The sequence below is a fragment of the Hibiscus syriacus genome, unplaced genomic scaffold, assembly GCF_006381635.1.
Source record: "Hibiscus syriacus cultivar Baekdansim isolate YM2019G1 unplaced genomic scaffold, ASM638163v2 tig00110646_pilon, whole genome shotgun sequence".
Taxonomy (NCBI): domain Eukaryota; kingdom Viridiplantae; phylum Streptophyta; class Magnoliopsida; order Malvales; family Malvaceae; genus Hibiscus; species Hibiscus syriacus.
Genome location: NW_024062810.1, coordinates 27,654 through 45,107, shown reverse-complemented (window position 1 = coordinate 45,107; position 17,454 = coordinate 27,654). Strand labels below are relative to the sequence as shown.

The 17,454-nt window shown below is 36.1% G+C and overlaps 3 pseudogenes; all 3 read right to left on the bottom strand.

Moving 5' to 3' along the window:
* Positions 1-1,169: 1,169 nt before the first annotated feature.
* Positions 1,170-8,356, bottom strand: LOC120136993 (annotated as a pseudogene).
* A 2,006-nt stretch (positions 8,357-10,362) lies between these two features.
* Positions 10,363-13,672, bottom strand: LOC120137007 (annotated as a pseudogene).
* A 1,473-nt stretch (positions 13,673-15,145) lies between these two features.
* LOC120136992 lies at positions 15,146-16,974 on the bottom strand (annotated as a pseudogene).
* Between the last annotated feature and the right edge of the window lie 480 nt (positions 16,975-17,454).

Here is a 17,454-nt window from a genome sequence, read left to right as displayed (position 1 = left end):
GGAAAGACTGTTGAAAACATTTTGATGTTTTGATATAACAAATAAAGAGTTAATGAATTTTAAGATTTTATATTGAATTTTAAAGTATATTTGATTAAATTATTCGAATATCACAAATATTACTTCAAGTTTATCAAATGTCAATATCAATCCTTACTTAAGTGTAAAATTGTGTTTTAATCTTAAAATATTTTTGAAACAATTTTTGTAAAGTATTTCGAGCCTTAATCGAGCCAAAAATAAGTTTTTTTTTAAATAGTGAGGTATCGATACCCCTCATAGGGTGTACTGATACCCCTGTGCCAATTTTGACTCCGAGAAAAACAAAATGCCCAATGGGTACTGATACCCTCATAGAGGTACCGATACCCTTGTGTCAATTTTGGCTCCGAGAAAAACAAAATGTCTAACGGATACCGATACCCTTAGTCATTTAACGGTCGAAATATTTGAATTTTACACTACATGTACCGATACCCACGCTCCCAGCAACCTTTTTCAAGAGGGTTTTCACACTACAACGGCTCTAACATCACCCAAAATATTCACAACGGCTAGAATTAATCCAAGGTGTATTTAAACAAGTTCTGAAGCCTTAAACATCAAGTTTGAGCATTTCAAGCCTATTTTTCATTCAATATTCTTTTTGCTTTCAAGAACACTATTTGTACTCAATTGTATTCATTCTTGAGTGTTCTTTCTTTGTTCTAGAATTGTACAAACATCTTGCCTTGTGAGGTTTTTCTGTAAGTTTGTGAAATTTGTATTCTTCTCTTTGGGAGAGAGTGTTCTCAAGAACTTGAGGTATAATTCTTGAGAGATTTGTAAAGTTACTCTTTGTCCTCAAAAGAAAGACAAATTAGTGAATTTGTGGAAAATCCTTAGTGTGGATAGCTAAGGTAGTGGATGTAGACTTTGGTTGAGAAAGTCGAACTACTCTAAATCGCTATGCAATTATTTTCTATTTTCTGCAAAAACTTCCACCAAATTTTTAATTGTCAATTCACTCCCTCTTAGCTATTTCGTCGATCGATTAACTCAACACGGATATATCAGTTTCAGCCACATTGCTGATAGTTGTTACTGCTTAAAGCACTCCAGTGAAGGCACAACTTTATCATAAATAGCGGGTACGAAATGCATGCCTAAATTCAAACAATCCTAAGGTGTCAGGCAAGGTGAAAATCCACCCCTGATTTAATGATGTCAAGTATAGCCCTGGGCCTGAAATAGTAAGCCAGAAAAGCATTCAACAACAAAATTTTCAAACTTCACATATGCGAGACTAGGGCGGAAGCAAAAAGGTATTAACCTAATTGCTGATTCACTGCAAATCTTTTATGAATTCATGAGCAAAACCACGATACGCATTTGGAGATAAATGCCTGAAATTTAAACACCTCCACCAGTGTTAGTGTGACATTATGGGACATGCTACAATATCCTCTAAACATAAACCTTAATTAAGGAGCTTGAAACCTCGAAACAATCAAATTCCAAATATAATAGGAAAAAATGAACAAAAAGGAATGGCAAGCAACAATTACATTCAGTCGAGTAGTCCAGCTTCTCGAAATAAGCATATGTGGAGAACTTGTTAAGATTTTCGCAGCCAAGTGCAATAATAAACTCACAGTCAAAACTTTCAGAACGGCCAGCATTTCAAGGATATATCACAATTTTCTTCTCATAGGTGTATTTAAAAGGTTTGCATCTTGCAATAGGTTCTTCACCAGTAATAATTGAAGTGCATCTACTAAGCCTACAGAAGAAAAAGTCATTATCCCAGCATAACAATCAATTGAGCCAAAAGGAAATAAAAAGTGCAGCAAATACATTACCTAGCAATATCAACTCGCAATATGTTCAAAAGGACAGTTTCAGCAATATCATCTGCATTATATCCAGTAGACACCTTATCGACTTTCAGCAATGCAGCACCTCGATCAAGGGCCTTTAACAAAACAAAGATATATTGGCAATTCTACAACATATAAACTTCTATTAATTCCCCTAATTGGAGTTGATGAATTTAGTTGTTTTTAAATTTATTAATAGGACGTGAGCCATTTTTGAGGAAGAAGGACCCATCCTAAAATTCAGATATGAAGGACATGTACAGCCTAACAGAAATAGCAGAATTAATGAAACAAGCAACTCATATACCTGACGACGGAAAATGCGACAAAAAGTACAGTTATTTTTTAAGCCAATCATATTTACTATTTCTTCCTTGGTCTCCGTCCATACAAATCCTTGTGGGAAACAAATTTTAGTGGCAGCTCATACTGCATAAAAAAACAACAATTATACATCACAAAAAATGAAAAAGGAGTTCCTAAACAATCAAAACAAACAGATTGAAACAGTTCATTTCTTTGGACAAGAAGAATAAGTTTTTGGAAGAAATTCAACAAGATTAAAAAGAAAAAACTGACCTGAAGTTCATTTCTTTTGACAGTTTCGAGTGAGTCATCCCTGTAACCTGTTATCCCCTCGTCAATAGATGAAAGAAACAGATCAAGGCCATAGTTATGTTGTCGATTCAGTACTGATAACACGTAAACAAGTACTGGAATCTGCAACAATCCCAGTTGTAGATAGTATTAGAAGGACGCGAAGAAAAGTTGCGAAATTGTTGCTATGAGAGTGAGGGGTGCGTAATATTAGTTATAGATGATGAAACGTACTGTGAGGCATTTATACTTCATTACAAGGTTGTTTGGGACTGGCCAATTTATCTCATCGGTACGGTCAGTTGAGCATACAATTTCATTTTGCTTAAAGATTGTTCGAGTTGTTGAGGGCTTCAACCATTTTGGGCCGTAATCCGCTTTCTTATAAGTGTCAAAACGATTTCTTCGAAAAAACAAATTTAATTTAATTTTTAATTAATTGTGATTTAAAAAAAATCTTGTTTCGATGCATTAGTGTTTTTTTTTTAAGTAAAAAAAATTAATTTGAGAAGTCGCTACCAATATTTGATTAGAGTATAATTGGACACTCAAAATGTTTTGTCATTTTAATAAGATTTAATTTTAAAAATTATTAAAACAACGTTTTAAGGTATGCTCACAAAAAAATTGAGTTCGGGAGTCGATTACACGTGGAGAATGATTAACACCCCACAACGCCTTAAATTGGTACCTAGTTGTCGCGACCGTCTTTCGGTTGAGTCCTAAGTTGGGCTTCGACTTAGGAAAAATGGTTTGGAGTCGCCACCGATCATTTTAAAACAAATTTTAGGTAGATCAGACACCATCTTACCTGATCTGCGTTTTACCAGAGTTATGTCAGGTTCAGAAGTCGGTTACGGTCAAGGAAGGATTAACATCTTTGAACCGCCCTTTCGATACCAATTAATTTATCAGTTGTCTTTAATTGCGAAAATTAAAATTAAAATTAAAAAAATTTGATTCAAATCATTTACCTTTGATTAGTTAAAATCATCCCTAAAAAAGAAAGTAAAAAATGTTAGATTAAAAAAATAAATAAATTACAGAGAAAAAAAATAAGTAAAAAAATGTTAAAGAAATGTGTAACATACGATACACTTAAGAAATGTGGCCATATCTCCATCATTTTATGTTGCACATATTCCGGTCCCTCACGTGAAACTACTATTTTTTTCACTTGCACAACATATTACTATCAAAAACTCATAGCTTCTGGATTTAACAATGTGTGGAGCCCAATTGAACTTCAACCAATAAGAAGAAGAAAAATCCTACAAAATCCAAATTCAAGCAGGACATATTTTGAAGCAAAATACAAAATAGTTCATGTTAAACTTAAAGAACCTTATGCACGAGCAGGAACAACAACTCCGAGGAGCCTGACCAGGCTGGCCAAGCTTTGACATTTCATCCCTGCGTCTGATAAAGCGCTGAGGTGGGCCACGTGCTTGAAGATTCCGATCATTGGAAAGCGTCAAAACTCTCGATCGAAAGGGCCAGTGGGGTCGAGTTACTTGCGGAGACAAAGATAAGCAAGGTAAATAACGCGATCTTTCGCAGCAGTGCGATGAAGATTGGTGTGTTTGCAGAAATACTTGGGATGTTCGAGAGTGCAGCAACCGACCATTTGGCCGAGCAGCAAGAATAGCCAGTTGATGGCTCTCTTCTTGGCAGAAATCACCAGCTTCGCGCTGTTCTCCTGGCCGCAAAACCTGCGTTTGGGTAACACGGGATTACACCAAATAGGTGGTGTTCGGTCGTGCATGGAGTGCTTGTTACGCGCTATGTAACCACCAATTTCAGTGAACTTCTCTATTAAATCGTACTCCATCTGGTATTATCTCTCGCACCGATTGCATTGGACGTCTCTGTTGATGGTACGGATCCCGTTCGACAACAAATGTTGAAGATCATGAACCGTGGCTCTATGGTTCGTCGCCCATGGTTTCTTGAATCGAGAAAATGGAAATGAACGGGATGCGCTTCTGAAATCAACGAATTGAATGTGAGATTTTCCCGGCGAGAATTTACTTTGAAATTGGAATTCTTTATAAAGAAACTACTCGGATTCTTCTTCTCCAGATTAAAGAAAGAACTCTCTTTTATTCCTGTTGATTCATGATCGTATGTTTTCTGTTTTTTTCTTCAGATTTTCCCCTCTCTCTCCTCTCTTTTTCTTCTGTTTATTGGCAGCAAACGTTTACTTTGATTCCCCCACAATGGACAAAGAAACAGAGATATGCATCCATTAATAAAGCCAAAAATGATGGCCCCCATTCTCCTCCAGTGGAACATCTCTTATAAGCACCTGCTTTGCTTTGACTTACCCCCTTCCCAGACGTGAGTTGATGAGATAATGGGTGAACTTGTTGCTGAGTTCTAGGAGAAGATGGGTGTCCACATTCCCACGAATATAAGCAATTTGAGATGTGTGGGGTCCCTGGGTCTAAAAAAATAAAAATAAAAATAAAAATAATATAATAAAAATATTTTTGTAAACCCGGACAAAAATACGAGTGTCTACACTAGTCGATTAATTAATTGTCTTTGCAATAAAATCTACAAGTTTGAGTTTAATTTAATTCAAGATCCCTTCAAAAAATATTCTTTGAATTTTAGAAAGAAAAACAATAATATTTAATTATTTCCTATCGAGAAGAAACAATCTCTAATGCCTTAAAGCAGTCAATTCTTAATTCAATTGAAATAAAGAAATATTACAATTCCATTCTAAAATTCATTATTAATTTAAATGCAAGAATGATAATAAAATAAAGTAAATTAAATTAAAAATTACCAATTCTATTAAAAAGAATAAGTATATTCGATTATTTAAAGATGTCGAGATCGGGCCTTTTATAAGTTCTAACGATCATTTCTCAAAGAATTTAAATACACGAACATTCATTTTTCTCTCATTCTTAAATTTTAAGTGTTGTCAAATTTTAAAGTTTCACCTACGGGATGCACTTTCATTTTAAAATTGTCGGAAGGAATTTTCTTATAAGTTAAGACAGCCATTTACGACAACCTTAAAATCAAAGGGCATTACCCTTAATTCGATTATTTGAATTGGGTCTAGTTATGCTCATGAGTGAATCATACATATCGAATAAAGGATGTCGCATGCTTAAATTTATATGCACAAACAACTACAATCATACGGTTTATGAACATATAAAAGGTAAACAACATTTGAATTTGGCTAAGAAAATGCATACCCTAAAGATTTTAAAACAATAGATACTAGATACCATTAGTACTGAATTATAGGGCGATTAAAAGAAAATATTTAATTCATCATAAAAAACAAAATTAAAATGGGGATAAAACATGCTTAAAGTAAATATACATGTATACATGCATATTCTTTTCGGTTTTTTTGATGTTGTTCTTGTTGGTTCTCGGCTACTCCCAAGTGAATGGGATTTTTGGTCCGATTTTTCTGATCATTTTTCGCTGATCACCCCTGCTATTATACGCATCCTCCCCTTTTTGTTTTTTTTTTTTTCTGTTTTGTTTTTATTTTTGCTGATTTTTTTTATCGTTTTTATGATATTTTTCTCTCTTTCGTGGCTTGCATGTCGTTGATCTCTGATGTGCTGGCTGAATCGACGGTTTTGGGAGGCTCCTTTCGCCCTTTTGGAGCCTTGCATCGTTACCCTCCCTGTCTCCTGCCCCTGCTATGGCAGATGGAATGTAGCAGGGGGATATACGGGTGTTGCGTTAGAGGTGGTTTGTGATGGTGGCAGCGTGAATCATGCCCTCGAGCGCGTGGGACAGCTGAAACGATGCATGTGCATCCTTCACGCAGGATCCGGAGTTGGGAAGCTGGGTGGTCCCTTATGCACTACACGCGCGATTTCCAGCGTGATCGGGTGAAGTTAGGCCATTTGTTCGTTGACTGGATCCAACGGTTAACATCAAGCAGCATCAATAGATGCTGAGGGTCTCCTCTCCAAACCCTAGCTAGCACCTGGGCTGCTACTTTGGGCTCCTGACCGGTTGGGCCTGCTTCAGCTCAGGCTCCAATTTGCTGGGTCACCTATTTTGAGCACACTAGGATACTTTTAATTTGTAATTTGGGCATGTAAAAGCATATTTAATATAAGTTAGTAATTTTATTTAATTTCCGTTCTTCATGCATATATATATCTGAACAATAGTAATATATGAACACACACCCCAATAATTAACAATATAACCTATAATATAAACGATAATAATAGTAACTAATAATTTTCCCAAGTTCATAACAATATATATATAATCATAGTTAATAACGTATAACTAAGCAATGACGATAATTAATAATATATTCATTCATATATAGACACACATGCAAAATAAGATATATAACGAACAATAGTATGGTACCTAATAATTCCTACTTAATTGACAATAACAATATATCATAAAAATATATAACAAGTATTATATAGTTACTACTAATGGTAATAATAACTAATAACTAACCCCTAGGGGTGTAAACGAGCAGAGTCGAGCTCGAGTATTGCCGAGTTCGACTCGAACTCGAAAACTTTAAATGTAGGCTCGTTTCGACTCGAAAACTCGCGAGCCTAAAATTTTCAAGCTCGACTCGAACTCGAAAGATAATATTAAAACTCGACTCGAACTCGAAAAGGCTCGAACTAAAAAAAAAATTCAAGAGCTCGATTGAAGCTCGAGACTCGAGCTCGATTGAAGCTCGATTTTGAGCTCGATTCAAGCTCGAACTCGATTAAAGCTCGAACTCAAACTCGAATTTGATCCTACAAAAATCTTATATTACATTTAAAATATATAAATAATTTTCCCTTTAATCAACCATTACCAATACATTATAATATGAATGTATGAACTATAAAAAATCTAAAAAATAAAAAATACAATTACAAGAAATTTAGGATAATTAATATAAGTTTTGAAGTTTTTTATAATAATTATTTGTATTATTATTACTCATGTTTATTATATTAACATGTGGTGCAAATCGACGAGGAAGCCCGAGATAGTACACCACCCACGTGAACCCACCGAGGAAGACCCATGCTGGTCTGCCATCCACCGAAACCAATGCTGTCGTCGCCCATGTTGGCCATGCTCGAATCCATGCCCTGCAGACACACACAAAACAAGGGACAGAGCACCAAGCACAAAACAAGGGACAGAGAACCAAGCAAAAAATAAGGGACAGAGAACCAAACACCAAAACCAATACTAGGAATGACAATTAACAGCTTATGCAGCAGTTGATAAGAATTAAATTGTATCTATGGGACATGTAAAATAATATGTTTCTGGGAAGAAGAAGGGGAGTGAAAATTTTGAAATATACAACGAATGAACCACCAGATAGAATACAAAATATAAAACAATTTCAACCTTAGATTGTATTCAAAGATATAATTAATCAAAAATTTATATAACCTTACTTGTGACATTCACATATGTCCTAATCACTAACGTGAAAATCTAATGTATTGGTTCACCTTAATATAGTTATGAAATTGAACAACCATATATTTCTTGACAAAACCATATTCAATTATCAGCGGAGGTTTCAGCAACTTAAATCAACATAAATAAAGAAACCACTATAATAAGATAGTGTGGTATTTGTCCACTCACCTGAAATCAATCAAAGGTCGAATATAATTTTGACCAAACTTGTAGTAGTCAAATGGCTCCCGCAAAGCTTTGTGGTAGGGTTGAAATACAAAAGGATCTTGAAAAGCTACCGTCATATTTCATGTAGAAGTTCATAAAAACTTATAATCGAAATGCAGTATCTGAAAAAAGAAGTTCATAAAAGTTACAAACTGTAGACTCATATTGAAAGAGCATTTTAGAACAATTACCTCTACATCCAAAAGCACACGGTCAAGTGCAACAGCCATGTTCGACAACACAACTTCAGCAGCAGCGAGATCTCCACTTTGAAAAACCTAAATGTTGTCACATGCGAAAGATTTTCTCTTTTAAGTTTTCAGATATACAGGTAAAAGATACGCAAGAATGAAAAAAAGTTCACCAAGATTTTCGAAGGGCATAGATCGTGTACTGAGGAGAACATATCATATATAGAGCATACATTAATGTGCAGTAAAGTTTGGGTTTCTTGCCTAGGCCAGCGAGGAAAGAGTGGTCCAGGCGTTAGGACTCTTCATCGGAGCTCGTGGGGACGACGAAGGCCGCGGTGGTCGTGGTCTGGCATGGTTACGGAGTGGTGAAGCTGGGTATTTATGAGGGTATTATGGGTTTAAGTTTAAGGTTTTGGGGATGTTTTTTATGAAGGTTGTCACCGAAATATGTTTAGGAGAAGTTTAAGCTCCACATCGGAGCACTAGGCGACTGAAGCCACAGAGGCTGTGGGTCTCTGTTAGGGTTGAGCGAGAAAAAATGATAGAAGTTGAAGTGTAGAACTCCGTTGAAGAAAGGCGAGAGGAGCGTCAGCTGCGGGCCTGTGACACTGTTTTCTGGTTTGCATGAGAATGAGAGGGGGAGAGTTTGAGAAGGTTAGGGCGTGAGGCTTGAGCGGCTGAAATGAATATTTAGTTTAGGTTTGTTTTAATTTAGGTTCTAAACCCTAATTAATTTTGGGGTTAATTATCGTTTAGCCACCATAACCTTAGGGGTAAATTAGCTTTAGGCTCTCTAGATTTATGCGTTTTGTACAAAACAGTCCCTCAATTATTTAAATTTTAGCTTAAATTAGTCATCACATTTAGATTTTTCTTAATTTAGTCTCTGTTTAGGATTGTTTTCTTTAATTAGTTGTGTATATATTTATTTTGCATATTGATATGTTTATATATAAGTATGTGAATAATTTATTTATGAGCCACATAACATCATTTTGCATAATTTGTATGTTACCTTCATGGCATAACTTAAACCCTAACACATAAACCCTAAACCTTAACACATAAACCCTAAACTCTAAACTTTAAACCTTAAATCCTATCACATAAACTCTAAATCCTAAACCCTAAACCTTATCACATAATTAGTTATGAGGTAAGTACAATATAGTATCTTGATATTAAATGTTCAAACCCTTGATATTTATGATATTTGAACCCAAAACCTCAAAATATAACAACAATTTAAAAAATTAGTTATTACAAATATTATCATTAGAAATATATTAAATATTTGTCATTAGAGAAATAATTTTTTTTATCAATTTAAAATAAATATAAGAATATTTATTCAAAAATATTTTTTAACCATTTTCAATTCAAGAATATTTATTCATCAATAATGTATTTTTAATATTTTTTAATAATGTAATTTTAAAAAATATAAAATTATAATATAATATTTTTTCGAACTGCTCACGAGCTTTTCGAGTCGAATATCGAGTAGCACGTTTCGGCTCGTTAAGAACTCGAGTCGAGTTCGAGCTCGAGTCGAGTCCATTCGATCCGAGTATTTATCGAGCCAAGATCGAGTCGATCTCGAGTAGCTCGCGATCTGTCTCGTCTCATTTACAGCCCTACTAACCCCTATATAAGAAAAACTAATAATAATAATAATATATATATATATATATATACAAACAAAACTCGAATGAAATCCTCAGACAAAATGAGCATCTACAATAAGGGTATAAAGATAGGCAGAAATGCCCCGAATCCAGATCCGAGACAAAACCTGTCCAGTGGTGCCACACACATCCTGATAGTGCATGTAATCTGCAGAACAGAGAAATATAAAATGAATACCGTGACCATGTGATCTACACAGGCTAATCGAACCTCGATAAATAATAATGCAACAACTGCAGGTTTATGTGAGAAGAATTGACAGCATTTCCTCAAAGGAAGTAAACTACAAACCAAGAGTACCAGGCAATTGAATGACTCATTTCAAGATCACAATTAACTCGATATGAGTCCCTAAGAATGTTACAACCAGTGCACACTTTTTCAAACAATCTAGATGCTACCAAAGGAAAGGAAGTCAAACGGCAGACATGTCTGCCAAAAAACGGCATCTTCCTATTGCTTGAAATGCTGGTGGAAGTGACCCAGCATTAGCTTCTGTCGCCTGCATTTTGATTGAATTTAGCAGTTTTGATGCGCGAGATAAGAGACTCCCCGATATTTGATAACCCTTTCCTACCAACCAACTTCACCCCAAAGTTGCGATGTAACAAATTCATCCTGTTTCCATCTCCATTCACTTCACTTAACTGAATGATTTGCTTCCTTGTCATCAAGCCATAAAGAAACAGGTGACCGGAGTCTAATTTATTCCCCCGAAATTCGACCCTTATTAATGCATGAGAACCAATATCGTCTGAATGAGGATCATACAAAACTGAAAAACTCCCAAATGTCAAGTCAGGGTTCTTGAACAATTTATTCAAACTATCGCATTTCTCAAAATCATTAGTAACTTTGTCATTCAGATTCAACGACCTCCTCCTCTCCACTCTAAGCATGTTAGCAGCCTCTCTCATGCCACTTAAAAGTGCTCCATGCATTGTGGCAGGATACTGCTTATTAGTTGCCTCACCTGCAAAGAAGACTCGATCATCTCCAACACTCTCAGCAAGAATATCATAATCATCTCCTGATGAACCAATAGCAACATGAGAGTAGGATCCATAAGTGAAGCTATCCTTCCCCCACCGAGTAGAAACAGCCTGGACAGGATCTGGAACAACAATCCCTTTCGGATGAAAAATGCCACGCAATATGTTTAAAACCCTTTTCACAGACTCAACAGGATCCATCAGTTCGAACTTGATCGCTGCATCTCCAGCAACAAGAGCAACAAGGAGTGGCCCACCTGACACGGAAGAATAGCTATAAAACAAAAAGAACTCGCCTCTCAGACTTGGGTCTTCTGTCAGGTGGCCAAAAGTATCAATCTCTCCACCCCAAAAACTGTATGGAAACAACATAGCAACCTTATTCAGCAACCCAAACCCCAGTCTCTGAATGGCATCCTTCTTTCTTTGCGGAAGCTAGGGAACAAATTCTATCGATCCCTTCTTGAGAACTCCTAATGGAACAGTGCAAAGAGCCATGTCCCCACAAAACTCCTGCCCACCGGCATAAACCCCAACACCATCAATACCATACCTGATACTCTGCACCGTCCTCCAATAGAAAATGGGAAGGTCCTCCGCAAGTGCTCGAACAAACCTCTCATTGCCACCAGGTATAAAACAATGATCACCACCCATCTCATACGGATCATCTTGATCCCAGTATGCCATACACAAATTAGCCATCAAGGAAGCATTAGCATATTCTAGGTTAGCAAGATGCCAATTCAACAACATACTCTCTTGTGAATCCTCAGCAACCTTGTAAAAATTCCTAAAGGCTTCTAGTGCTGTCCTGTCCCTAATGGAACATCAACTGAGTTAACTTCCTCAATCATGGAATGCCTAAGCTTACAAACCCTATCCAACAACTGATTAAAAGAAACTTCTATCCTAGAATCAACATCAGCATCTACTGCCTTTCCATCAGGCAAATACAGAGGGCAAATATCTCGAACCTTATGAAGAGGTAACCCCATTTGTCTAGCAAGAACACCGAGTGGATTTCCATTTTTTCCGGTGAGAACACTACCACCAAGATCAGCTGCAGCCACCACACCATCACCTTTCATCTTCCTCGTCTTCACACGCTCCCCAGGACGCGTCCTACCTTCCAAGATTAAAACTTTAAACCCCATTGAAACTAATTGTCTCGCCGCGACCAAACCAGAAAGACCCGCACCCACAATCACCACATTGGCTCTTTCCATACCATCAAAAGACTTCAATTTCGCTTCTTTAACAGCCGGGGCTAAACCAAAATTAATGTAACCGTGTTCAAGAAGGAAATTGTATGCTGCATCCACTAAGTTTTTGTGCTCAGCTCGGATTGCTTCAAGGGCATGCTCACGCGTCAACCAGTCAGATACATTGGATCTCCAGCGAGCCAAAATGTGGTTTCTTACTACAATGTAGTTAGCTTGCTCCCGGCCTCTGATTCTCGACACCACGTTGGCTTCAATTTCCTCTTCAGTAAGAGAATCAACAGGGAAACCGACGGAGATCGCGATTAAAGCTTCAGTGTCCATTTCTTTAGCAAGGCCTGATATTCTAGGTCGCTGGTTCTTCGAGAAGGCTGGATTGGCAATGAGTTCAGTAAATAAACGCTTCCTGCGACGGCGTCTACGAACAGGTGGACCAGTGACTCCATGTCCTTTGCCTGTTGACTGTAAAATTTTATCCTGGCAGATAATTGAACAAACAAATTCACAATTTAAAGTAGAGAAAAGGAAACATTAAAATCAGTTTAATTTGAATGGACAGAGTGGAATATTTACCATTCCCTTTGGCCCAGGGGTTGTCTTAACCAAGTCAGTAATTGCAATTGCTCCAACAAATGATGCCTGAAAATAATAAAAAACAAATATATCTTAAATTATTGAAAATAAGATACTCAAAATAGAACAAATTCAATATACTCAAAATAGAACAAATTCAATAGAAGTATAATCATAGAATTCCAAACAAGTAGGTATTTTCCCCTTTAAATCAGATTATCAGCATTACATAATTTCATATATGTTACAATGCTTACCATTCGGGCGTGTTCCTCCTTCTCTTCACTAGCATCATCATTAAGGATTTTCTCAATCTAATCACATTTACCAAGAGAAACATAGGCAAGATATAACTTCAAAGACTAGAAAAACGAATGCTAAAAAGTAAAAAGTAAATCTAACAAACTTAAACCAAGTTATATTAGGCAAATAACGCACCTCCATGGAAACCAAATATGACCAAAGCAGCTCGGAGTTTCAGTGCACGTAAAAAAGCCTGAAGCAAGAGAAAAAGAGGTATCATTAATCAACAACAAAAATGAAATAAATCTAGAACATCGAACCTAAAGAGCGGCATGATAAACCGTAGTGTATAACGTGAACTGGTAAAATTTGTCTCCTTCATTTTCACTTCATTCCCCTCATTTCAGTGAGAAACTAATCGAAATAACTTTTGAAAGAAAAACCGTAATATAACTTCAAATTCGAAAGTGAAAAAGGGAAGAAAATGTCGTATGATTCAGAAACCCTAGAAGCCGTTGAACTGGCTATGTTATTACCTGATCTTATGCGCGATGTTCGAGAAAAATGGAAATACGGATCCCGCCGAGAACAGAGAACATAAACAGAAGCAGGATTTGGGTTTTGGCCGTGGGAAACTCGCAAGGGTTTATTTTTTTAAAAGGGTGTATTCTATCATTAATCCTTGATTTATATATAAGTTGTGATTTTAGTCCTGGTACTCTTTATTGACTAATTTCTATTATACTTTTCAGGTTTTAAAAAGTCAATCCCGACTTAATAATTAAAAAAGCTAATTTAATTGCATATATTTAATGTGATAAAATTAAAGTATATAAATCAATAACTAAATATGCAAGTTATGCATAATACAATAGTTAGTAGTAAAATTTGATTTAACATATTGAATTAATATATCTCATTTGATTAAATTTTAAAATTTAAATAAATAATCAATTAATATTCAGGATTTGTTTTTGAATATAAAAATAATAATAGATTTTTTTATCAAACTAATGTGATTATGAAGTAATATAGGTTCTAAGTACTTCAATAAAAAATGATAATAGATTTACAAGGATTAAATCGTGAAACCCGAAATTTAGAGTTATCAAAACTTTATTTTAACAAAATATCGGATGATGGCGATGCTTAAATATTGTTGTTAGTTTAACTTGTTTATCTTAATAATAAGTTTAAAACGAAATTTAACATAACATGGATAACATAACAAATAAATAAACACGACACAAATGGATTTGGACAAGTGAAGTTACATAATCTTAATTTATGTTTGCTTATTTTAACATTTTTTGTATTACAGGGTAAACAACATATATTCCAACATACTACGTACACAGAGATTAGTAGCACTACTTATCCATGATTTAAAAAATAAAAATCCAGCTTTCCAACTAAACAAGTCATCTAATTTTAGTAAAATAAACAATCTTATTCACATATCAAAACCATTCATAATTATGGTTCAACTCTTCACTTCCGCATTCAAATCTTTGGTTTCATTTATTTTTTAATTTATTCACAAAAGTCCCCAAACTTTGAGACAAATATACATTAACACCAAAACTACAAAATATCTCAATTTGATCCCTAATTACAAGTGCAAATTATCTCAATTTTATGTTAGTATTTATATATATTGCAGTTAAGTTGAAATAATTATGTAATTTAAACGATTTATTGCTTAGCAGGATTGAGCCAACTCAAGGGCCAAAAAAACTAAACTAAAGCTCAGGTCTGAACAGATCAAACCAATCTGGCCGGACAGACTACCCGGTCTGTATTGGACGACAAAGACAAAGGTAGCTGTGATTGCATGAAATTGCAGCCATTACACTACATCTCCAATGTAATAATTGGTTCACACGAATAACAACGATATATATATGATCGGAATAATTAATGAATGAAAACTTGGAACAATAATACAATGGAAACGCAAATGTGTAGTAAGAAAGAATGCGACCTCGAGTTGAGGTCTTTTTCAAATCGTAACCATCATTTCTTTACCCTCTTTCATAGTAGCAGGCTGTAATAAACAAGTTAATGAGCCAAAACTCTGCCGCTTAATGTTGTATCCTCTATTCTTCTGTGGGTGGTTTAAACGGGTCGGGTTCTCCTGCCACTTGCCCTACAGCAAAGTAGTGCGTTCTTCGGGATTGGGTACTCGTCCCTCAATGAAGTTGAGGTTGTGAACACGTGCAAATAAAACTGTTGCCCCAGGTACCGTCTTGCCCAATTTCGGACCTTAGGTTCCACATTCCCACATTGTCGAGTGCCACATAAATGGCCGTCCATGACTTGGGGTATACCTGCATTCACAATTGTAGCCAATATCTCAAACCTTGTTCTTCAGATGAATGAAGAAACATCAAAGACGTGGAGTTTTTTTAACTGAGTGGTACAATGAGAAACAGCTTCGCGGAGGTTGTATCCGTTCCTACTAGCCGTTGTCCATTGCCCTCCATCCATACTGCATTTCACAAAAGTTTAGATAGAAATCAATGAATTCACCACAAATTTGAAGCACACGTTTTAAAAATGATGTGATTAACTTACCCAACAAGGAAGAAATTGTAGTCGTCCAGATGCCAGCTCTGTATAATATCCTCATCATTATGAAATACAATTTCAATGAAAGCTCTGTAGTCTGTGTTCATAACCGAAGTGTCAAGGTATATCCCTCCGCTGGTAGGTCTATCGGATATGCTTACGAAACGATAAACTCCAACGATTTTGAAATAGTCCGCAAGTTTCAAAGGAGTGTCTGCTGGAACAAAGGAAACACTGTTAACCGCATATCTTTGCTTGCCATTGAATTGACCGGCAGAATTTGAAAGAATTATGGTTCTGGTCGTGTTGATGAGACCATAGTGATATGATCCTTGTGGGTTATGCCTTGGTCCACTTGCTGTAAGGTTCTTCCTGAAACAACATGTCAATAATGAGATTACAACACATAGGCCATAGCATCTTGTCTTGTATTGGTTTGGGAGATTAACAAACATACCTAATAGACGGAGCTTGGTTCAAAGACCAGTCGATTTGGATGGTGGGTCCACCAGGAATAGGACCAGAGACCGGGCAGACCGAATTGCTATAGCGTATAGTTGCTGTAGTAGTGAGAACCAGGGTGGTGAATCGAGAAGAGACCACAATGTAATAGTCTTAGGCAGGCTAGTCACCTGTGAATAAAACGGACATTGATTGGCCGACGTGAAGATCTATTGAGGAGTAGGTAGTTTGCAGAGTGTGAGTTCCCTACTTCAACCAACTTCAACCTGTGGTTTTGGATACGGAAATTGAGAGAATTTTGCGATCCAACATTTGATATCCTAAGCCTGTATGTTTTCCCTGCAACAGGATGATGCACAATATTGTTGATGATGGAAATTCATGAACGGAAAAAGATGGAATTTTGGACCAACGAAAAAACCTTGTTCGACATTGAAGGAAGCACCTCCAGGTCCACGACCGTTGATAAGGATTCCATCAGGGAAAGGTAGCTTCCTACCACCATCTAGGTGAGCTTTCAAGTCCTGCACCAGCACATTTACTTGTACCTAAGCCAAAAGAAAGTAAATTTAAATATACCAATTCTTTAATGTAGGATCATTACCGTGTGGTTGGACTTGTATCAGTCTCCAATAAGAACGGTATAATCCCCAGCAGGATCCGAGAAAGGAACTGGTATCCGTGGGCGGCTAAGGATCCTAATCCCTCCAAAACTACCAGCAGCCTTGTGGAAATCGAGAGAGGGGAAGTAATAGAAGCTGCCTATTTGATCCTTCACTTGAAGAATGTATGTAAAATTCTTCCCCGGAGGAATGGGGCAAGTTGTTCCGTAGACACCGTCTTCATAAGAATTCCTCCTATTTTGGACCCCATTCCTACATTCATCATTTCTATACAAGTTACAATTTTACTTGCATTACAATATAGAATCTTAGTGTCACTTAAGACACATGATAATATTTTCATATCGTGGTTAATAATTCGAAATAATTCTTCACAACAAAATAGTCCAATGACACTTGGTTGACATTTAAGATGCTAAGTTCATAAATGAATCATTCCATACTAAAAACTAACATCTTCCTTGTTCTGGTACATATATCCAGAAAAATTCCTAACCCACCCGAAAATCTAGCGATATCTGTTATGGGGTGGGAGACAGCTAATGAAAGGGTAGACCACTTGGGTGATTAGTGGGTATTGAATTAGGGTAACTGAAGATACTAATTTTTTATCCATATTATTATTATTATTATTATTAGTATTATTATTATTATTATTATCATTATTATTATTATTAAATATATATTAAATAAATAATAAATTACAGACCAATTACAACTGGACCGGCCCAGTTACAAACCAACCAGAACCGGTCCAA